The following is a 23,528-nucleotide window of genomic DNA, read 5'->3' as shown; positions in this document are numbered from 1 at the left end:
CCTAAATGAGGTGGTGACACACAGTTGTGTTAAAAAAAATACTGTAAAGCAGCTCAGTTTTTCCAGAAAAAAAGCAGTAAAGTTCAGTGTGGAGTGTAAAAATCCAATTTTAATTTAAGAAATTGAAGTAGTGAAGATTCATAAACCACACTGAAGTGATCCCCCAGCAGATGCTGGCCTCTTTTAAAACACAAGCCTCAACAAAGAGCGGCATCTGTACAGAAGTGATGGAGGAAGCTCCTGACTGAAGGATAATGGTACGCGGCTGGATTGACAGACTCTGCTGAGGGTGTAGGCAGGGCCCGGTATGTCTTTGTCTTTTCATGTTAACGCACAGACACTATTCCACGTGCACAGCAGCGTGAGGTGCACTGGGAAAACCTGAGCCACACACACAGAGTCAAACCTCACCTGCAACTGTCGGCCATTCTATACAACCCTGGTATGTAATAATATCTGAAATTCTATTATGATTTCACTTGGCACTGTCAGCCGGAGTCTCATACCTTCATTCACACACACAGAGCCCATAATGTGATATTATCGACTGCATTTCTTAGTGCGTCTACCTGATACGGTTTCATTGTGTGAACCGGGAGCCCCCAAGCATGTATTGATTTGAACTCACCCAGCTGGTTCAGAGAAGCTCTGGGAATAAGAGACTGTTCAAGTCTTGGCCACCGGTTTCACATTAGGGAGTTACTACAAGGCTGAACTCTATAGGGTGCCATATAGAGAGCAGGCAGATCAATCTGATAGTAGCTTATAGACATTACAGAAACATTTAGCCATCAAACACTGCTGTGGAGCAGTCATGGGAGCGCAGAAAAGTCAGTTGTGAGTTAAAAGGGAGTCTAATTATTGTTTGTTTCCAGTTTTCTAGGACATTTGATCAAATTTGTGAATAAAACATGACATTTTGAAAGTGGCTGCATATATATAAAAAAATCCAATTTGACATATGCTGTTATATATGATCTTCAAAGCAGAAACACTGAATGTAAAAAGGAAACAGTGGAGCAGCGAGCCAATAAAGCCACAACCAAAAAGGTGGAAAGCAACAGAAAGAGCTTCAAAACGCATGCCAACACGTATGGGAGTGCTGTAGTTGGAAAGCTTTTTAAAAACATTGTGATACGTTCTATTAACCCACGGTACGCTTTTTGGGCTTTTGGGCCACGGTTTCGGTTCAGTTTTGGTACGCGTTTTGTGCGTAAAGACAACAATTTTCTTTCTCCCAAAATTCTCTCTTTATTTTGCTTGTTAGCAGAACTGTAAACACACCAGGATCACTGGTGTAATGAATAATTTAACACTTTTCTTTCAAGTTAACAGTTGCTAAACACAACTTTCAAATGGTAAAATGGTAAAAGTCAGTTGTGAGTTAAAAGGGAGTCTAATTATTGTTTGTTTCCAGTTTTCTAGGACATTTGATCAAATTTGTGAATAAAACATGACATTTTGAAAGTGGCTGCATATATAAAAAAAATCCAATTTGACATATGCTGTTATATATGATCTTCAAAGCAGAAACACTGAATGTAAAATGGAAACAGTGGAGCAGCGAGCCAATAAAGCCACGACCAAAAAGGTGGAAAGCAGCGTGGAACCCCTCAGAAAGTCCCCCTCAGTATCTCTCTATTCCAGCTAAAACATTTAGTATTACAGAATATTACAGAACAGCAGCTCAGCCAGCTGCCTGAAACTAACACAGGAGCAGAATAACTCTTAGCTTAAGAGGAAACTGATGAGATCACCATAACGCAGCCACATCTCCACGTATTGAAAAGGTATAAGACACTTAAATGCTCTTAATTTCCACACAGAATCTTAATCTTCAAAATGTAAAAGCTTTTAAAACCTCAAACAAAACCCCAAAACAGTCAAAATCTAATGATGCAAAACAGCAAATGTGGCAAATTGTGAGATAGAAAACCCTGCAGCCCCTGTTTGCCAGTCTTTGAGAAGTCCTAATGAAGCACATCACATATTTTTCTAATATCTGCTTGGGTTTTGCTTCCTTCAAAACAAATAAAATTAGTTTTCATCCTCCGGTATCATTTAGTATTCAGTCAGAGGAGAAGATTTCTCGTGCATTTCCAGTCTTCCGGAGCCTTTCTGTTTGAGGAAAGTGATTTGTCAGAGGGTCAGAGGTACAGTGCCCAGATGATGGGCTATTATAAAGGAACAAAAAGGCAAGGACACGAGAAACCACTCGACTCGACACAGCCACAGACGGGAGGCGTGAGGCGCTCCGAGCACAGGCTGTTAACTGGAAAGCAAGAGGTTAAAAGGAGGCTTCAGCGGCAGGTGGAGGGTGTTTTCTTTCAAAATTCTGCTGTCTTTGCTCAGAAATAAGAATTAATCAGACTTATTCAAGAGTTCCACCAGAGCTTCTTTTAAATGAGGCAGAACGCCTGAATCTTCAGCAGGTAAAACCCAAATCGTCACGTTCTGAGCCATCAGGGTTAGTGCAATTAACCAGTTTATTAGGTGGGTTGGATTCTTGATCGATCATTTTAATCAGCCTATCAAAGTTAAAGGTTTGGAGCCATGATGTCACTTTGTAGTAGAATACAGTGTGAATGCAGAGCCAAACTGGTCAAACTGGTTTTATGCATTATAGGAGGAGCAGCATTTTGTTCCCAAGCAACACATTTTGTGACGTTTGCTTCCTGGAAACAAGCAGAAGTTAAATACCTTTAATTTTTCCCCCCAAAGTCCATTCTGGAGGACAAATAACGTTGAAACAAAATAAAGTAAAGACAGTAAAGATCAACATTCGTTTGTACCTCGCTCCTTTTCAGATGTTCTGCAAACCCTCTGAGCAATTTCACACTGAAAAGATGAACATGGGGCTGTTTTCTCTACTTTTATGTGGGGAAAACAAAACATTTAATAGCATTTCAAACAGAAGCAAACAGTTTGCTGTTGTTGGCTTGATTTTATAAGTAAATATCTCTGATTATATTAGCTGGGTGTTGAAATGCTTCAAAATAACTGGTGTTCATGACAGCAGTGTGATTATGCTTAGATGGGGGTAAAATAAACCCTTTGAATTGGTTTTTGTAAAACAAAATTAACAACAAGCCTCAATGTAACCGACCCAGCACAATTAATATGCCACAGAATCATAAATAAACTTAATTATGGTATTAAAAGCAACCCAAGGAGATCCGTAAGAGAGAAATCCTGCTCTGAGACGGGCCAACATGACCATTAAATGGATATAATCTCTGCACAAAAGTTAAATACCTTTAATTTTTCCCCCCCAAAGTCCATTCTGGAGGTCAAATAACGTTGAAACAAAATAAAAGCGATACAAAGACGTTCACTGACCATCTGCTCAACGCCTTTAAAGTAAAGACAGTAAAGATCAACATTCGTTTGTACCTCGCTCCTTTTCAGATGTTCTGCAAACCCTCTGAGCAATTTCACACTGAAAAGATGAACATGGCGCTGTTTTCTCTACTTTTATCTGGGGAAAACAAAACATTTAATAGCATTTCACAAACAAATTATCAATAAAAAGGCATTAAAGAAACCCAAAAAAGTATCCCTGTTCAGTAAAACACGGTTTCAACACGTTTACAGGCTGTTTATTTGAATCTAATCCAAAGCATAACCCTTAGTTACCCTCCTCACCAGATGTTATCCATTAAAAACACCCAGAGATACAAAATTCCTTAATAGTTTCCTTAATATATCCTCCAAGGAGGCTTGTCGTCTTGGGGCCAGGATGGAGGATGCTTCCACATCTTTGTGAGCATCGTTTTCGCTGCTAAATGCTCCAAGAAGGTCTCAGTGATGAGTGACAGACGCAGCTGATGGCATGAGAGTAACATTTTAAAGCATCACCCTCAGAGCTGTGATGCCACCAACCATCGGAGGACTCCTACAGTCTGATATAGCGCCGTCTGCACAGCCTCCAGGAGCGCAGAGGCACTGCCTGGGCATCCTTTACGCCGACCACACTTCATCCCACACGCTTTTCCTTTGTTAGGAAATGAAAAACAGGCGTTATGAAACAGGGATGCACTTCTCTCAAGGACGACTTGTCACGTTCTGTTGTAATTATCTGGAGCGGATCCCACAGAAAACAGACCGACAGCAGAGCCAGACAGTGTAATTGATGAGCAAATTTATTACATCCCACTTCAAAGAGAGACGGGATCAAAACGCATCACAAGAAGCGCAGAGTTGCAGGATGTGTGGCTGCAGCATTTCAAACAGAAGCAAACAGTTTGCTGTTGTTGGCTTGATTTTATAAGTAAATATCTCTGATTATATTAGCTGGGTGTTGAAATGCTTCAATATAACTAGTGTTGATGACAGCAGTGTGATTATGCTTAGATGGGGGTTATATAAACCCTTTGAATTGGTTTTTGTAAAACAAAATTAACAACAAGCCTCAATGTAACCGACCCAGCACAATTAATATGCCACAAAATCATAAATAAACTTAATTATGGTATTAAAAGCAACCCAAGGAGATCCGTAAGAGAGAAATCCTGCTGTGAGACGGGCCAATATGACCATTAAATGCATATAATCTCTGCACAAAAGTTAAATATTATTTGTCCTTTTCTTTTGAAATATTCTTTATCTTCAAGCCAATTTCACACATGCACTGTTGCCCTGAAATATTCTCGACATGTCCCACAGGGGGGCTGCATTTTCAGATCAGAGGCACCGTCAGACTTTTATTATTTCTTTCAATATTCATTATCAATTCACCTCGAGTGAGTGCGCGTGCTGATAAAAGTTGCAGCTTAATACTCTTCTCTGCTGGTCTGTATATTGCTTTCCACCAAAGATGTTCTCCACGGATATCAGCGTGAAAAAATAGTCATCATTACAGACAAGTGGGGAGCATCATCCGACATCCTTTATGCAATCTAAACAAATCATTCCAATATCTGCATCGTGTCCTGCGTCATCCACCTTTTTCTGTGTGGATATTTGGATTTTAGATTAAGAAATCAACCCCCCTCGTGTCCTTCAAGCCTCCGGTTTTTCAGTCATGAGTTACACAACATTAAGATGTCAGTTTATTTAGTTTTAACTGTTAAATACCTGCATGCTTTCAATGCTGTTTGGGGTTTTAAAGGAATTATGATTTTGTTTTTAGGGAGCCGAGCAGCTCAATGTTACAGCTTTTAGACTCCATCCTATATCATCACCCACAGAACACCTGATTTTTGTCCCACAGAGACCAAATGAGAACTATTAAACAATCTTCTGCACCCAGTGCAGTGTTAATAAAGCGATATTTTAACACCACGGGGCAAGAGGGGAAAAATTCCAGCCGACATCTTTCAGATGGAATGGTCTTAAAGATGTTTAAGGTAGAATTGAATAACTTTGAAGATCTGAAACTCTTCCCGATCCCTCTCTGCTGTGCTTCAGCTGTGCTTTTAAAGCTCCTCCTGACAGGGGAGGGGGTCAGAAATCCACAAACATGCCAAATCAGGTCTGACCTGACCAGAGACTTTTCCGTTGTCCGTCATTTTGACTGACAGGGTTATAAAAATCCCGTCATAATCTATTTTTACCTTTTATTTGTAATCTATTCTATAATGACACATTCAATAACATTTAATTTTCATTCATTTTTAATTAATATTCAGTCCTAACAAGCTGAAAATGGAATCCACACCGTGCAATCAAGCAGATGCATAGCCTACATGTAACTTTTTTGGGACTCTGGCCCCAGTAGCTACATCTGAACAGTGAAATTGCACTTAAAATATGAACAGTTCACCTGCTCACACCTTCCTACTGGTCTGCATGGACTTGAACTGTGTGCCCGCTTGTGCATAATTTTTCCTCATGAAGCCATCGAGGTCAAGCATCAAGAGAGACAATAGCCCATTAATATGCTCACTCGCCACCAAGTGGTCAGGGGTGTGAATTGCAATCCGTCAAAATGACAGATGACCTTCAGACTTTTCTGTCAACGACGTAAAATATTAGGTTAACGCGATCCCTGGACCCGACCCACACTAAACTCACCTGAATAACCAGCGTATTCCCAGATATATCATCTCAGATAGCCCATGGATACCTTGGGGTAGGTCCGAGCCTGTGCCGCCACCCTCGAGCAAGAAAATGCAGCCAAATTTGTCTGATGTGCATTTTTTTTTCCTCAAAAGATTGCTTTAGATTTGCGTTCCCAATAGCTCTTACTGGTTTGGTTTCTCTTCGGTGGTTTTATATCGTTTGGATTTCCCTAAGCCCCGCCCATCATTGATGACCAGCATCCAACAGCGGAAATGCAGTACATGCTATTTCAAAATCCTAGTATTTGAAATGAACAAACCAGAGCATTTTTAGTTTTTTTGCTTAATAACTGATGTAAAGTATTAATTCCCAATTTTTCAGAGGCACTGCTGAGGTTTCCCCTCTATTGATAAGGCAATTAAGTGCTGTGTTTATGAGAGTGATGCTACCAGTACCACTTGCCAGTTAGAAAGAGGAGGGATGCTGAGTATCATTAGTGGAAGTGATCCACAGCCATGATCCCATCAGCAGCAGCCATGCTCAGGTACAGACAGGGGGTCAATAAAAAGAGCTCTCAGCCTGCTGCAGACCTGCAGGATTCAATCCACAGACTGCTCTGATCACTCAGCCTGGACAGTGGGCAGGACAGCGTTAAGGGACACATCTGTAGTCCTGACATAGAGACACATCCAGTAAGAACCCATAACAGGGTGCAGTCACATCTATAACCACACCGATGCTGGTACTGAGCAAAGGCAGCAAAGGTTAAATATATTCTTAAGTTCCTCCTGATTGAAATGCATTTAAACCGACAGCTCTGCAGTTCTGGCTGAATGCAAAGACGCCGTCCTTTGTGCCTCGAGGGCTTGGAGTTCAATTGTTTTCAGAGTAGAAAACGATACAATTTTTGTCCCAAGAAAATGAAAAGAACTGCTGCTGAAATGGAGATCATGTACCGAGAGAGCAGGATGATGCTACCATAAAGCTATTAAGTCATTTCTGTGCCATTATAATCCAAAACCTCTGCGACGCTCTGAGGCACCGACCAACAAGATCAGACGTTTCAATGCAAGCAAGAGAGCATTTGAGGTGTGGTGAAATCCATTTTGGTTGGTCCAGGGGTTGAAAACCATTTGGTAAATCTTACAGGATGCACTTCTCAGACAGTCAAACACATTCACAGAAAAAGAAATTCGACCACCGTAGGATTCCATCCAGTTCAGGGTTGCAAAGCTGGGACGTATTCCAGCTGCCGCACCCTGTTTATATGAAGGGGTAAAGGCATCGAATTTAATGTCATTTCATCTTAGCAGCTACCTGAATTTATTTTGCTTTTCAAATAAGTCTTCCCTCAGCTTTCTATGGTGGCCCTGAGGCCCAAAACACAACATTTAACCAAATAATCATAAGGAAACAGCCACAAATACATGTAACATAACAGCACCTTGTGAAACATTTCCTTTCCCTTCTGCTCTGAACCATCTGTCCAACGTGAAATCCAGTCTGACGTGGTCAGTCTGCACAGAACATGTTATGTTGTTCCTGCTCATATATTTATATTTCAGTCTTCTGTTTCTCCTTGAACTCAATTATTTACACCTCTGTTGCTGTATGCGGGTGCAATAAGTTTCATGTACCCAGAAAAATGCTGTTAATTTTGTTTTCTCAGGTTTTGTTTTCAGTACGATGGTTATGCTTAATTTTCTGTATTATTATGAATTGTTATCCTATCTTATACGTTGTTTAGTTTTCTTGTTTTTTCTTGTTTTTGCACCTTAGGGCCGCTGTTTCATCCCCTCACAGCCTTTGTGTGTTGTGGACGCTCTTCTCTTTGCACCACAGCGATCCTGCTCCTTCATTTATTGCAACCATCGCAGCCACGACTGGAGAAATCAACTTCTCCCAATAATGGCTCTTACTTTGCATCATGTGTTGGCACAGTTCTCATGTTAAACCTACTCATTATATATATTTATTCGCATCTCCTTTTAGGTTTCTGGGTAGAGTGCAGCAGCACGACTCCTCTCTGTTCCAGTTCTGTGAAACTGAGCAGAGAGAGAAGCACTAATGAACCCTTCTGCTGCTTGAACGTTCGCTTCCTTTCTCCACCGATGGATCTGAATTGTTAATGCACAACACCGCACTTCCCTAACAAAGCACATCCAAGCTTCTTTAATCACGGAGGAACAGGACTGGAACTCACTTGGATTAATGTAGCATGAACACTTAAGTTTTATCACCAGGCTTGGGTTTTGTCCAGTTTTGTTTCTGATGTGTTATTTCTGAAAGCAGGAGAGCTTGAAGGATTCACTGCAGGTGAGAAAGTGATGATGACTGGGCCCTTTTTGCAAGCTTGCCTCATTATTAATTCTATTATGGATCGTCTCCTCTCATGCAGCCCCATTAGCCCGCTGAAGCAGAGCAGATCTCAGGTTTAATTGACACCCACAGCACACATGGAAACACCGAAGAAGGCATGATCCGAGTGCATGACTAAATGCAAATGACAGGGCTAGCTCACAGGGAACTGAGTTTCAAGGAAGAATGAAGCTAAAGTTTCAATTAATATGCCAAAGTTAAAAAAAAAGAAAAAAAACACTTTAAAATAAAACTACAGTAGTTAGTTCAGAGTCTTGGATACACCAACATGTAGAATGGGAAAGCTGGAAGGCTAAAGCTAGAAATATACTTGCTTTTAATTACAAATACGTCTGTTTATCATGGCTGCCTCTCATATCCCGAGTTGGTTTGGAGCTTCGTTTGTGCACGTCTGCAGAAATTAACGCTGCATGTTCACAAGCTGCAAGATGTAGTTTGACTGGTAGAGGCAGCGTAGGGCCACAGCTACCCGAATCTTTACGGTGGAGCTGCTGATGAGCTTGTGAGAGATCAGAACCATTTTGAAAACGCCAAACACGAAGAAAAATGTTGGCGAAACGGAGTGGGGATGGTGTTTTTCCTGGTCCGAGTTATCTGCCGTGGCCCCTTGTGGAATCATCCAGGAACAGGCATAGAACACAGGGGACATTTAAACAATTACACCCACAACAGAGCAAGCTGCTCACCAGAATATGTGATTAAAAAGCAAGTAAATTCCTGGCCTTAGGCTCACCTGCTGTGATAGAAAATGCGTCTTCATCTGAGAGTCGGGCTCCAGTTTCAACCAAATTACGGTTCTTCTCGGTAATATATCATTAAAAGTGAATGTCCAACTGAGAGAAACACACTTTCAAAGTCTCTCACAATAATGACACAAGTGAAGTGAGTCAGAGCGATCATCCGCAGGCAGGCCGATGACGAGCTTGTGCCAAAGGTTTGAAGAGCTCTCTGCTGCCACAGCGAAACTGAGCTCAGGGTTTTGGTCATGGAGACTCAGCACACACCACTTGTCTGCTGTTTTTTCCATCCTCTCTGCTTATCTGCGTTGAAGTGTGTCAAATAGGAAAAAAACAGATCATAGGCAGGTACATTGTCACTTTACTTTAGCTTTGTCCGATTTTAGGTGGGGGAAAAAGCGATTTACATGGATATTATGAGTCATCAGCAGTCATTAAGATACACGGATGCTCTGGGAGGAACACATTGAGCAACTTGTCTCTTGGGTTTTTATTTTGGCAGATGTCAAGGTCGAGGTAATCTTCATCATCCCATAAGAGCAGATCATTGATCAGCCGACAGTGAAGACGAAATATCACCAACAATTCTCATAAAAAACACAAGTGCATCGTGTTTTTCCAAAGGTCCAAAGCAGCAAGTACACACAAGTAAATCCATTACCTGCGTCTTCGTGGTTAGAAAGATTTAAAATACAGTATAATCTGCTCCTCTTTCCATTCGACTGGCTGAAGTTACAGTAATGAACCTTTCCTGGTAATTTGTGGGCTATTCCAGAACATGCAAATAGCTGAAAATCTCACAGAACCACGGGGGGAAAGGGAGCAGCTGGTACTGCGAATGCTACAACAACCTTGGAGACTCATCCGTGATGTTTGTGCAGGACGGCAACAGGCAGCAGATAAGCTCAGAGCGATTAGAAGAAGCCGTTTCCATTCTGGTTTTTACGTCTTCACACTACGACAAATTAATTTCCACCTTTCTAACAAGGACACTGGCAGCTGTTATATCTGTAATACCTTTGCTTAAATGTATGACAGAATCCTAAAAGGTTTCATCACATTAACTGTATAATTTCCCTTTGGGATAACACAAGTATTTTTAAATTTTATGGCATTAGTTTGAAATTTGGAGAATGAATTAAAGCAGAAAATCAGAGAATTTTCACTGCATTTAGCAGATGCTTTTATCCAAAAGTGACTTACAAATGAGGATATAGCATTAAGCTAACATCAAAGCTAACAATAAGCTACATAGAAGGAAACCACCAGTCAGACTCTGTCAGAGGTGTAGAGATAGAGTGCAGGCATAGAGGGGAGTGCAGGGTAGGAGATGCTCTCTGAAGAGCTGGGTTTTCAGGAGCTTCTTGAAGATAGACAGGGACGCCCCTGTTCTGGTAGCGCTCGGTAGCTCATTCCACCATCGTGGGACGACACATGAACAGAGTTTGGATTGTCTTAGGCGTGGTGTAGGAGCTGCTAGACGACAATCCTGGGACCAACGGAGGGACCCAGTTGGGACAGAAGCCTTTGCAAGAGCATTCAAGTAGATGGAGCCGTTCCATTAAGCTCTTTGTAGCTAACATCAGGGACTTGAACCTGATGCAGGCGGCTAAGGGCAGCCAGAGGAGCTCAGTGAACAGAGGGGGGATGTTTATTATTGGATTATGATTACAATGAATTGAATTCCAATTGGCTTGAATTGGACTATATTACTTAAGTGCCTTGAGATGACAATTGTTGTAATCTGGCGCTATATCAATAAAATTTAATTGAATTGAAATTGAATTGAATGTTCTGGACCATCTGCAGAGGTTTCACAGCACAGGCTGGAGACCAGTTAGGAGAACGTTGCAGGAGTCAAGGCAGGAGATGATCCATGGCCTGCAGCAGGAGCTGGGGGGCATGTTGGGTTAGGTATGGTCTGATCTTTCTTATGTGCCGCAAAGAAAATTTAAAAGACCATTAACCAAGATCCAAAAAGACATTTGTCATTTTTACTTTCTTATTATCGCCCTTATAATAAAAAAAAAACGTTTAAAAACAAGAAAAGAAGTGATAATCGATTAAAAAAAAAATATATAATTCCCCTTTTTTAAAATTGCAAAACTTCTGCTGTTATTAGTTGTAAATTAATATTGATGTTTCACTTCGTTTAAACATCAGAGTTTAAAACAAACCCTTTTTTTAAACAAACTGATACAGAAAATAACAATCAGCCTCCAAACTTCCAGGCAAGACAGCCACACTGCAGAATACATGACACATTAAGTTGTTTTCAGGTAAGCGTAGCATTGAAGTGACAGTTGTTTTGTGCTCTTAAGATAAATGTTCATCTTCCCCTGCTGGTCACAGTCTTTACCGCCTGCCCTACCAAGTCTGTTTGGTTTGCCCTTAAAAAGCGCCATGAGATTGCTGACATTTTTAGGTTTTATATCCATGCTGTCAAGGCCTTTATTGTGCAACAAACCCCCCCCTCGGGAGCAACAGAGGCTTCATCAATTTATGCATGTTTTTGCTTGATCTTTGAACACAATAAGGCACATCTGAAATGTACAACCACTGCCAGGCAGCGACACGGGAATTTAATCCAAATCTTGTGTGTGAGTAATAAAGAGCCGGCTTATTGCATTCAGGTTGCCATTTCTCTCTTTAAAGTGGTCTGTACAGCAGTCGGCAGTCTATAAGCGCTCAAAAAGGTCATGTGCGATGGAGACAACGGCAGACAGCTGATGATCACTGACGGCTGGAGTGAATCCACCTCAGACTTGAAACAAAACTTGGCGAGACAGGCCACAGAGATGGCGTTCCATTAAAGGCCAGCGATGTGCCTCCCGCTGGATGAGCAACTGAGCGTTAGCGCGAGGTAGAAGGTGCGTGAGCAAATGCTGCTCTTCCTACCAGAGCCGTCTTATTGGATTTCAGCTGCAGGCATTCATCACTCTCTACCATTGTGCTGCTCTGGGACCGGCTGAAAAACTTCAATAAAAGCCTACAAGACAAAAAACACAAACACACCATCTATCCAAAGCGCCTTTGTGAATCCGAAGTGAAATATTTCAGAAGAAGCATTAAATTTGTTGTTGAAGGTTACACAACAACAATCACTTTCAGAGGCCTCAAATTACACACACAGAGCGTTCATGAAAAGACGAAAATAAAGGTGCAAAGAGGGCCATCTCCAGGAGCTGAGTGTGTGTCTTTTCGCTCTTCAAAGACAGATCAATCGCTGATGATTCATCAGCTTGGGGGAAAAAGAATAAGATAAATAAATCAGGTTCTTGCTTCTTAAAAAGTCTCCCCAGATGCTCACCAGTCAGGATGCAACAGGTCATAGAAATCCAAACCGTCTCATCTCTTTGTTAATTCTATTCAATGATAGTTTATTAAGCCCAAAATGGACATTATTATGCCATTAAAGGAGCGTTATTGTTACAGATGGATGAAAATAGAAGAATCTAACAAGATCAACATCAGGTGACGGAGCTTAAGGAAGAGACGTGTGGGAGAAATCTTCGGAGATCGCCATGAATAGACTGGGGTGTTATTTTTGTGGCTTGGCATCAACTTGGCTGATAATGTCACAGTGTCAGCAGGTAACTCAGGTGAACTCTCTGTAGACGACATGGACAGAAACTCACAGCCAGCAGTTCCTTCTCAGTGACATGTCCAGGATTACACCATCTGTTGTGAACAAGCTCTGATCCTCCTCCTCCTCCACCGTGACCTTTTCTTCTGTCCATATAGTCTTAAAGTGGAGAAAAGAGGAGCTGGAGCTGCTCCTGCAGCCATGTCTCGGAAAGAAAAAATAGCATCGCCTTTCTGACATTCCTGCTGGGTCCTTTATCCGTCAGCGAGCTCAGGCTTCCCCTGATGAGCCGCAGACTTCCTCCTCCTTGGTCTGGTCATCCTTGAAGTCTCCTTTTTCAACTCACCTGGATTTGGGGTCTTACTCCAAACTTTACTTGGGCTTTGGAAAGCTCAGCTGCTCCGCACATGCAAATATTTTTTCCCCGTTGCCACGACAACGCATCATAACAGATGTAAAAAAAAAAAAAAAAAAAGTGCCAGTTATCAGCAGAAATAATTTAAGCAGCGCGGCATCCAAACCAGTAAAGAAAACGTCAATTTTTTAAAAAGAAAATAATTTTTCACAGATTAAAGCTTCAAAGAAAGATACAATATGTTCAATTTAATTGGCTATTTTATTAGATTATCCCATATTAGATCAATTAACTGGTTTTATCTGTGATCAACCATCAGTCCCACTGTTAACACAAAGCAGATTTTCACCATTAATACTTCTCATTAACTATATAAATGCCCATGAAATCGATTCTAAAAGGATCTGCAGCATAAATAGTGAAACCGCACATATATTTAAACACATTTAGCTGAATGAAGACTCAAACTCCAGATGTTTACAGACACACACAAGCCAGGAAGTCAGGATTTTTTATTATTGACATTAGCTTAAACTTGTAAAAATGTGAGAAAGTCTTTCAATTCAGTGAACAAAAAGAAAACTGCTGCAGTGATGGAATTAGTTTAAGATCCGTGCTTACAAGAGAACAACCTTCACTGAAAGATAATATATTCATATCAGCTCTTTGCTGTTGGTTTGACACTTCACATTCTAAAATTTAACACATTTTTCCTGTAACTACACCATTAAAATCCATCTTATGTGAGCAAGCTGTACTGCTCACATGTTAACACTGAAAATTCTCCTTTAAATCTTCTTCCAGATCCAGATTTCTCTATAGCTATTTACTATTTTCTCTGATATTCAACAGAGAAATTTGCTTATGTGCATTTAGAAAAGACTGATTTAGGTATTATTGGTGTAATTTGGATTGATAGTTTAAGAGTACGAGTGCCAGCTGTCATAATAACTCATGACCTGCACTGTTTAAGGACAGTTTTCTTATTTGTATACAGAGCAGAATGACATCATTCGATCTCCTGGTGTCCCAGACGACCCATCAGTCCATCTCACAATCCAGACAAGAGGTGGTTTCATCCATACAATGTCTCATTCAAGCACCCATACTCAGAAACTGGAGTTGCCAGATGTTTAGGCAAAAGTATAAAGCCGTTTACATCACATGGACTTAACAGCGCCTCGGGCTGTCAGAAGCTGCTGTTCTAAGAAAAACAGAGAGCAAAATAAGAGGTGGGAGGTGTCCAAGGTGCACTTTACTGCCGCATGTTCACTTGAAGCATTCAGCCATCTTCCTCAATCGCAACACAAAGCTCTTCACTGTGTTTATTTATCATTACATTATAATTTAAAAGACCATTAAATGCAAATCTATTGAATTCATATCAGTTACGTGGTCGAATCAAACATGGACGACTGAAGTAGCTGGATGATTTGCTCCGCTTTCTGAAGTCCTGATCTCCCTAATGATGCCAGTGTTCAGCTTCAGTATCATCGTATCTTTTCATCCTCTGATTACAGCCCAGGGAGGGAAGAAGCATCCAGTCACAAAACAAAAGACAGACAATCGAGCCTGACACTATTTGCATCACTGTCGCTTTGCAAAGCACGCGGCTATAATTAAATCCATTGTGATGTAATTAGAAAAACAAACATCTTGTATCCTGTTTTAATTGCCATGTGGTCTCACAACACAATTTCTCATTATAGCCTTCTTGATGCATGACTCAGGCATTATGCCAGCAAATTTGGTGAGGAAAATGAAAACAAGACTGATCACTGGTGGCATTGTTTACCGCCTTGACACACGCACACACACACAACACGCCTCCGAAGCTACGTTTATCATTCCAAGAGGGATTCGTCACCTTCAACAAGCCCCCGAAGGGGTTATGTTATGTTGGAGAGGTGATGTCATCACCCACAGATGCAAAAGAAGTGCGACGTGAAAACAGCCAAACAATTAGTTGGTTTTCTCATTAGCATTCTGATCCATCTGAGCCACAAATTGTAGATTGAGGTATCGATATCTTTATCAAAGAGTGTGGTTTCATAATGTTTACACATGTAGGACAGTGAACAGCGACAGCCATCAATTACCGGCTGATTTCAAAAAGACGCAGATGTTAAAGGCCGTGTAAAGTGAAAGTAAATGTGTTTTGAGTTTGTCAGGCTGAAGAATAAAGTGTTCTTAACCACCCAGACAAATTTGAACGATTAAAAATAACGATAAAGTCATGAAATTAGGTGTCAAAATCAGGTAAAAATTAGCAGTGGCCACTGAAGGCGCTGGAGCCGCCTCCGTGTAACGTAGCAACAGTAGCCATGGGCGCTGGAGTTAACAACAGCATCCCAGTGACCCATTCCTACATGTTTGAGCCGTCAGACACTGATCCTGAGTCAGACAATTGAAATGCACAACCTCGTGCCTCACAGTCTGCAACAGAATGCTAACGCATTTCTCCAATTTATGCAAGTTAGCAATATGTATACGTGAAGCTATCGAGGTAAAGTGGACGGGTGGAGGTGATAAACTTCTCACAGTAGCTCCTAACAAAATCGATCCACCGTGTCTTGATGCCGTTGTCAGTTGGAAATTTAAATTAAATAATGGAGGCACTGCCCTGGACACTGTGGCATCCAGGGAAGATGAACGAAGTGGAGACATGACGAGTTAGTTACAGCTTAGCCAGCTAGCTGGCTACAGTTGTTAGCCAGCTAGCTGCAAACTACCGTGCTATGCTAGCCGAGACTCGAGACCGAGCGGGAAAACCTCCGAGGCTAAAGCCCTGAGTGTATTTATACTCTTTATACTCTCAGGACATATACATCCTGTATTAGAACAAGGATTACATTACATTACTACAGCAGCAAGCGCGGGTTTATGCAAAACGTAACGCTTTACGTAACGCCCATTAAATCCTGACACAGAAATGTTGAAACACAGTTTGTGAAGCCTAGCTCCACAATTCCAATCTAAGTGTTTGAAATGCTTTTTACACATTGTTGAGAAATACATTTATGACCCATCAAATGTGTATTCACTTTGCACGGTCTTTAAAGTAACCGATACAATAGGTTTGGTTTGATATATTCACACCGGCTATTATACTTCAGTATTCACAGAAAGCAGAAGGAATGACTTCCTCTCCTGAATGTAGAGTAAAGTGACACAAAGACCAAGACAAGGAACTCCCCTCAGCCCCAAAGCTGAGTAATTATCTCTGTAAAGACACCCAATTCTACAAGAAGTGAAGGTCATCCTGTATTAGAACAAGGATTACATGCAACCCCAGTTTTATACATTGAAGTTAATGTACCTTTGTAAAGTTAGCATATCAAAGGAAAGGGGCCTAAATTAAATGCTGATTCCTTAAGGCCCTGTGCATGCTGTGAGGTGAGATGTATCCACAGACGCTGAAACTGTTAGAAATAGAAAAGAAGGAGAATGAAGAAGCTGGAAGAAGTTTTACGTGTTAGCTTCCTGGTGCTAACATCTGTGCAACAACGCTTTGCTGACCAACTGGAGCCTCCATAGAGTTTAAACGTTTATCATGTGTCCATGTGAGTTTCATCCGGCTGGTTCGAGAAGTTCGGCACCGAGCTTTCTCAAAGATATCAGAGTGCTCATTAAAACTTGTGCGTCATGATATGTTTCACGACTTTAATAATATTCTAGTTATTTCAGAGAACATCAGCAGCTTCTTTGTGGTTCCACATCAAATGACGAATGGGAAAGAAGAACGCACCAAACTAAACTCCGGAGTAACACTTTGATTAAAAATGGATTGAACTAATTTCAAGGAGTTTCTCAAAGAAGTAGAAACCGCTTCGGCCCAACAATGGAACTCATAGAAGTCCTCAACACACTCTGGTGATAAAAAGTAAACTCGTACGCACTTAATTCAAGCTGCAGCTCATTTCAGCCACTTAAACTGGCAGAATAAAACACTTTAATGCACACGGCGTCCGTGGAGACAAGATTCATCTCAAACTTCTGCTTCAGCCACTCTTCATACATCCGTTTTAGGTGTTTCAGTTTCAGTTTCTGGACACAAAGCAGTCACAGCGAACAGATACACTGCTGATGTCAACAAAGAAAGACCAGCATCTGGCCACAGAGCGCTGCCTTTGATTGGCAGCCATCATTTTTTCCCATTTCTGTCTTTCAGAGCTCAATATATTCCTTTTATTCATGTTTTCTCTTTTTTTTTTGCTCAAGCATTTCGAATCCCAAGTGTCTTACAAGCACTTTTGTGATGGAAATGGATAATGAGCTTTCCCAGAGGGGTTAATCAAAGCCATTGTTCTCGAAGAATGAAATGATGTGAAAAGATGTGAGAGGGAACTGATTGATTGTCTGCGGGAAAAAAAGAATTGCTGTCCTTTTACTTCAGGCAATTCCTCGTTTCCTCCTTGATATAGGAAGTGATTTATTTTGACAGCTACCTCATTGAGTTTTATTTTAATCCAAATAAAAAGTCTTTGTCATCAACTCAACACGAGCGAGCGTGAGAAACAGACGCAGCAGAGTGCACGGAGTGATAAAGACGAAAAGAAAAACAATAAAAAGATGGCAAGTTAGGAATGCTCACAGGAATAAACGTGTGAAAGCAGCAGCTGAGAGCTGCGGTGAGTAAGCTGCTGGCTGAGAGCCTGGTGGGCTAGATTTGACCCCACAGAGGAGGAGAGTGCACAGTCCAGGTCTATAATTAGAAAACACACAGTGCCACTAATCCTTACTGAATGATTAAACAGCAAGTTTACAGCCAGGAATTGCTGTTGTGGAGAGTGAAAGTTGTAGTGAAAGTGGTTTTCCCGCCACGTTAAAAACCTCAGAGGAAGCAGCTGAGTTCCAGTTGTAGTCTGACTCCGGTGCAGTCGACTTCGCCAAAAATAAATCAAAGGTTTCAAACAGGATTTAACAGATGTTGACGCACTGAAGCTGGATTTATGCGGTGCATCAGGGAAACAGCAGCATCTTCTGTTTTCTCAGGGAAAACTTTTAAAGCAAGAACATGTTTTTGGCAGTGAATGTAAAGGCTTGAACACGCCAATACAGGAGTCAGTGTACCGGTGAGGGCCGAAGGTGTTGCTGTCAGGGACCGTCACTGTCAGACTGGAACGTCTGGAATTTGCATCCCTTCACATACCAATTAATGTCACACCTTTTCCAGGTTTAACAACAGGTTTAAGAACTTCAGAGAAGGCAGTCGCTCCCCACCCGATGTGTGGGGATCATCCACGGAGAAGCTGCCGCATCGCTACTCTTTTTCAACACAAACCTGCGGTTTCACACTGAAACTTGCTATAAAGCTACAGAGGACACGACTCAGAATTAGCATTTATATTGTCAGTACTGGCTGGCGGATGTCTAACAACTTCCTAGCGTCTGCTGTAGTTTGTAGGTGTTAACTTACTCATGTTAAAATCCCATCATGTCTCACTTTGAATCATACAACGATGTGCATGTAGCATCTTTGTGCATCGTGGAGCAGCATTTAAACGTGATTATTGAGCTGTTATGTGTTGCATCTACAGCAGATTTCCTCCTCTCTCTATGACAAACAATACAACAATGTAAATGCAATTATTTTGCCAATGTTTGCATAACAGCCTCAATAACGCAGCAGTGCAACAGACTAAAGATAAAGCCCACTTCATTTGGACTGTGGACCAGTTGCAATGCTAAAGGAGTGCGTGGAAATGCTGAAACAAAGGCATAACTCCATCTTTTGTCCTTAAAAACATAACCTCACATGCCTGCTGTTCAAAAGCAGTGAATTCACTGTCATCCCTCAGAGAGAGAGGCTTCATGTCTTTGTTTGAGAGCCGGAGATGCATCATAATCACTGAGCTGAGCTGCATAGCTCCAGAAAAATGTAACGCAATCAAGCATGTTTGATAAAAAGAAGAAAAGGTGATCATTTTCCAAAACACTTCCTCTCACTCTTTGTTTTCTTCTTCCTTTAGACTCCAAAAGGCTTTTTCAGAGACAATGAAACGTGTTCGGCAGCAGCTCCCAGAGGAGGTAATGCCGTTTGTCAAATTAGCAAACTCTGGTGTAGAAACTATTAATTTACTTATAAAAGGTACGCAGTTAAAGAAGCAAGCTGGGGAAAACATGGCTTTTTAACAAAAAACAAGATCATTGAGCTTTATAAAAACAGTAGCTGTGAATCGTCTCTGAAATTAAGAGAGAAAGTAGATGTTTTCAAAGCCTCTGGCTCTGCAGTAGATGCAGAAGACAGCTAATCATTAGCCAGTTAGCCTCCATTATGGCCTGGGATCCAGGCCTGGTGATAAAGAACCCAAGAACCCAGAGCTCACTGCTTAATGATCCAAAGATCAGTGCAGGATTTACAAGCTCTGCGTTTCTGCCTCGGCCTCTTGACAAAAAGCTCCTCCCTTTCTTCATCTACCGCAGCAGAGGGATTGACTTCATAAAAACCAGGAAACAGTGTTGGAACGTAATGAAATCTCCCACACATCGTGGGGAGAAAGCTAAAAAGAAGGTGGCTTCAGTCCCAGAGGTTAGGCTTCCAGTTGATTAGATGATAAATAAAAGGAAAAGGGCCAAGAACGATAATTTCACTAGGAGCTTCCCGGTGCCTTCCCCGTTATTTCGCTTCCTCTGAGGAGTTTGACTTTATAGCGCCTGGTGCTCTCCGAATTTATCAGCGTTTGATGAAAACTTGATTCAACCGTTTCATGCCCAGTGGATCAAATCTGACCACTCCATCTTAACAGGAGGCTCAGACTGCCTATAAAGTCTAAACTTACCCACCTGGTTACACATCACCGGTGGAAGCGATTTGATACGGATATAAAGCAATATATCAACGATAAGATTTCTCAATTTATAGATCAAAGCAAATTTAATTTAATGCTATGCAACAACAGCACTTTTTTATTTACACTTACTTTGAGGGAGTGAATAATTAGCAAAAATTGGCTGACTGGCAAAAGGACCTGCAGACGGCACCAAACTGTAGCCATAAATCAGTGATATCTGGAGCAAACCAGACCCGTTTCCAGCATATTAAAAGCACATGCAGGAACAAGCAAGGCTGTTTTAAATTCCACAGCCTGCTTCTGTTGTAAATTTGACATGAGGATAAGTGGAATTAGTCATTTTTTCCCTTCTTTTTATCCCCGTACAGAGGAGACGCTGGCTGCTGAAGTGCCATCCTCTGGTAATTTACAGAAAATTGAGTACATTTGCAAAATATCAGAAGAGGCTGTTTATCGGTTACAATGAGGGGAAAAAGCTCCAACAGCAGCTGTAGCTGGAGGATTTTATGTGTTCAACTGTTTCTATTCATCCATTCGTTGATCAATTTATTCATTACTTTATTTTTAGCAACGCTATGACTTCCAGAGTGTAACCCGCACCCTGTCCCATGACAGCTGGGATGGGCTCACGCTCCCCCATGGCCCGGAACAGAATGAAATGGATATACATAGTGGATGGATGCACGGATGTTTTCATGACACATAAGTCAATTATCACATTAAAAGACTGGAGCCTCATTTCTAAGTTTCTCTGTCAGATTAATGGTTTCCACAGCTGATCAAACTCCAGAAGAAGAAATCATCAGCCGGCATGTCTTTTAAGACTATTACATCAGGCTTTGCATGAGTGATTTTTACTCATCTCGGGAGGACCTCTCTATCGCCACTGCCGTTGTCACTCCCCCCCACTCCGATGTGGGGTGAATGCCTCCTCTGTGAGCCGGGCCAAGGATCCAACAGCGGCCCCACTTTTTGTAAGCTGAATGAGCACGGCTCGGCCACGTTTTAAGGCATCCTAATGCACCATGGCTGGACCACAAAGGCGGGGTGGTCATTTGCCAGGGATAATGACGCTCTCTTAATTCGGCCCTAGGGGCCACAAAGAGAATGCTTTACAGAGAATCCCTGTCCAGGGATGAGTCCCCCACTACACCCAAACTTTTTTCTAGATCACGATCCTTCTCAATCCACCAATTCTCTCTCTTATTGGCTTGAAAGATGCTTGTTTTCTTCCGGCTTATTGTCATCCTGAACTAAATATCAGCAAACAACCCTGGGGTTAGGGGAGCCAACCACGACTGGAGCCCCCCGAAATCCTCCAAATGGAGCAGAGAGAACCAACACAGTGGAGCTTCTTCAAAGCAGCCAGAAGCGAAGCATTTTTAAGAGAAAGATATTTGACCTACAAATTAAACTGAGCAGCGTAAGGGAGAGAGAGGTCCTTTGAAAAGCCCAGAGCTACATCTCAGACTCTACAGGCCTCAGTTAGCATGTTAAAGGTTAAAGTTCATGACAGCACAGTTAGAAAAAGGCTGAACAAGGATGGCTTGTTTGGAAGGGCTGCAGGAGAAAGCCTCTTCTCTAACTGTCCTCTCAATACAAGCCAGAAGAGAAAAATAATATTTTATTACTGCTAATATGGTCTAATTAAGAGCCAGCATATTTGCTATAAAAATTGGTGCCAGTCTGCTCAGTTAGAGGTGAGTGTGTGCTTGTGTCCCATGAATAATGATGTCACTGTGCACTGTCAATTAGTTGTTTCCAACTGGAAAGATTTACCAATTCGTTTTCACACACCAAGGCAGAAGTGAGGGGATAGAGATAGCGGTAAGGTTGTCCATTAGCAGCCTTTACTCATAAACTACTTCACTTCTGCCTGCAACACCATATTCTCCATGCTTCTTTATAAATGACTTCACTCGGTGAAAATAAAGGGCTTTCACCGTGAAATATGGCCTAACTATCACTACAAAAGCCTGTGAGACTTTGTTCAGGGAGGGAAGGTATTTAAAAAGGAGTGTGAATGAGAGGAAAAAAGAATTGCCAACCCTCAGACGCATGGCCAGAGAGAAGCCGGCCTGCCAGTAAACTTTGGGACACAAAGCAAGTCAAATGTTTTGTCAGCGAAAATTAAAGCAGAAATGCAAGTAAAAGATGAAGAAATCACACAGAGAAATGAATAAAAGTAACATGAAAGTTCTGAATTAAACGGATTAAAGCGTACTCACCAGCTAAGCATCACTGGGGTGTAGGGACGGGGCTGAGAGGGCCGTCTGTCCTTTTCAAATTGATTCTGGAAGAAGGAAAGGGGGGGAGGGGTGAGTCTTCAATGCACTGTTCGCCTCCCTCTCATAAGCAGAAAGCAGAGCCACAAAGGAGTGCTGCCGCTCCCGTAAACAGACCGTCAACTTTTCAATGGAGCGGGAAAGGCAGTGCAGGAATGGCGTTTAAACTTAGGCTTCACAGGGACGGGGCGCTGGGGGAAAATGGGCTCCGGCAGGTTGCCGTTACATCAGAAAGTTCAAAACCGTTGAGGTGCATTAACCCCTAAACCTCTTCTAACATAGCAGGTCTTGTATTTGTACTGAAAACTGTACATGGACAATGCGGATGTAAATGAGGTGAACAGATGCCCCACTGTGTTGTTACAAATACAGACGCTAATATGCAGAGAGCATATTAGCATTGGTTCCAAGCTTTTTGATCTCAATGCCACAGAGCAAATTGGAACAAATAGCCCTGGTTGGTTTCTAAGGCAACCTGAAGGAGCAGCGTAGGCATGTGATCCCTCTTGTGCCATCAACTGCTGTGATATGGCTGCTGTTTCCTTCACCACCAGGCAGAACAGTGAAAATTCATAAAAGATGGCTTGATTATCGTCGCCCGTTTCAATCAGCAAGACTGATGTTGACTGTTGAGATACATGATCAACTCTTCATCCACATAGGGGGCTGCTACTGATGCTTGCACACATGAAAAAAGATATTTTTGCCTGTATTTAGGGCTGAAAAACTCCATTTTATTGCAAAGAAGTCTTAAAAAAGCTTAAACTGCCAATCGGATACGTTGTTGATGTCTTCAAATGTAATAATTTTGTTTAATCAAGACAAAAATAAAGGCATTAAAGCTAAAAAGGCCTCAGGTTCCTTCTGAAATGACCCCTAAAATATTAAACTTCTTTGAAAACAACCTATAAAACCTGAGGGTTATACACAACAACCATCACAGTTCACAAAAATCTCAACAGTAAGCTACTGGACATAAAATAAAAACTTCAACCTTTGCCTTTAACTCTAAATTACCACCTTTTCCGTTGCATTTGATGCTTTTAAAGGGGGAAGCAGGCAATGAGATTAACAGATACACTGCATCTGGTGTTAATGGGTTAAACTGGAACCAGAGAGCAGCCTACAAAGGAATTCTTATCTCAAAAACAATTAAAACGATGATTCAATTGTTCTCATTTAATCAAACATCCAGTTCAAAGTCCCTCAATCTCCTCCAGCTTGATTCTGATACCGTTATGAGCCAAAGACTCAGGTAGACAAATGCAGTAAAGCGGATTTTCTCTGGGGATAAGCCGAGCAATCAGCGGGAAGCTTCCTCTCAAACAAAAAACGCCCCCAAAAAACCGGCAATGTGAGCATGAGATCAGGGTTTATCCGCTGGAAAAA

The 23,528-nt window shown here is 41.6% G+C and overlaps 1 protein-coding gene across 6 annotated transcripts in view; it reads right to left on the bottom strand.

Moving 5' to 3' along the window:
• The window catches only part of sema5ba (sema domain, seven thrombospondin repeats (type 1 and type 1-like), transmembrane domain (TM) and short cytoplasmic domain, (semaphorin) 5Ba), a 172,020-nt gene that overhangs the window by 114,641 nt on the left and 33,851 nt on the right, over window positions 1-23,528 (bottom strand). For all 6 annotated transcript variants that reach the window (XM_072397550.1, XM_072397553.1, XM_072397552.1 and 3 more), the window contains exon 2: window positions 22,083-22,147. The gene's annotated coding sequence lies outside the window, so the exon portion shown is untranslated. The remainder of the gene's footprint in view (window positions 1-22,082; window positions 22,148-23,528) is intronic.

Source organism: Leuresthes tenuis, unplaced genomic scaffold, assembly GCF_036924035.1.
Source record: "Leuresthes tenuis unplaced genomic scaffold, fLeuTen1.0.hap1 SCAF_12, whole genome shotgun sequence".
NCBI classification, from domain to species: Eukaryota; Metazoa; Chordata; class Actinopteri; order Atheriniformes; family Atherinopsidae; genus Leuresthes; species Leuresthes tenuis.
The sequence above is the reverse complement of the archived record's forward strand: the minus strand, read 5'-3'. Positions and strand labels throughout refer to the sequence as shown.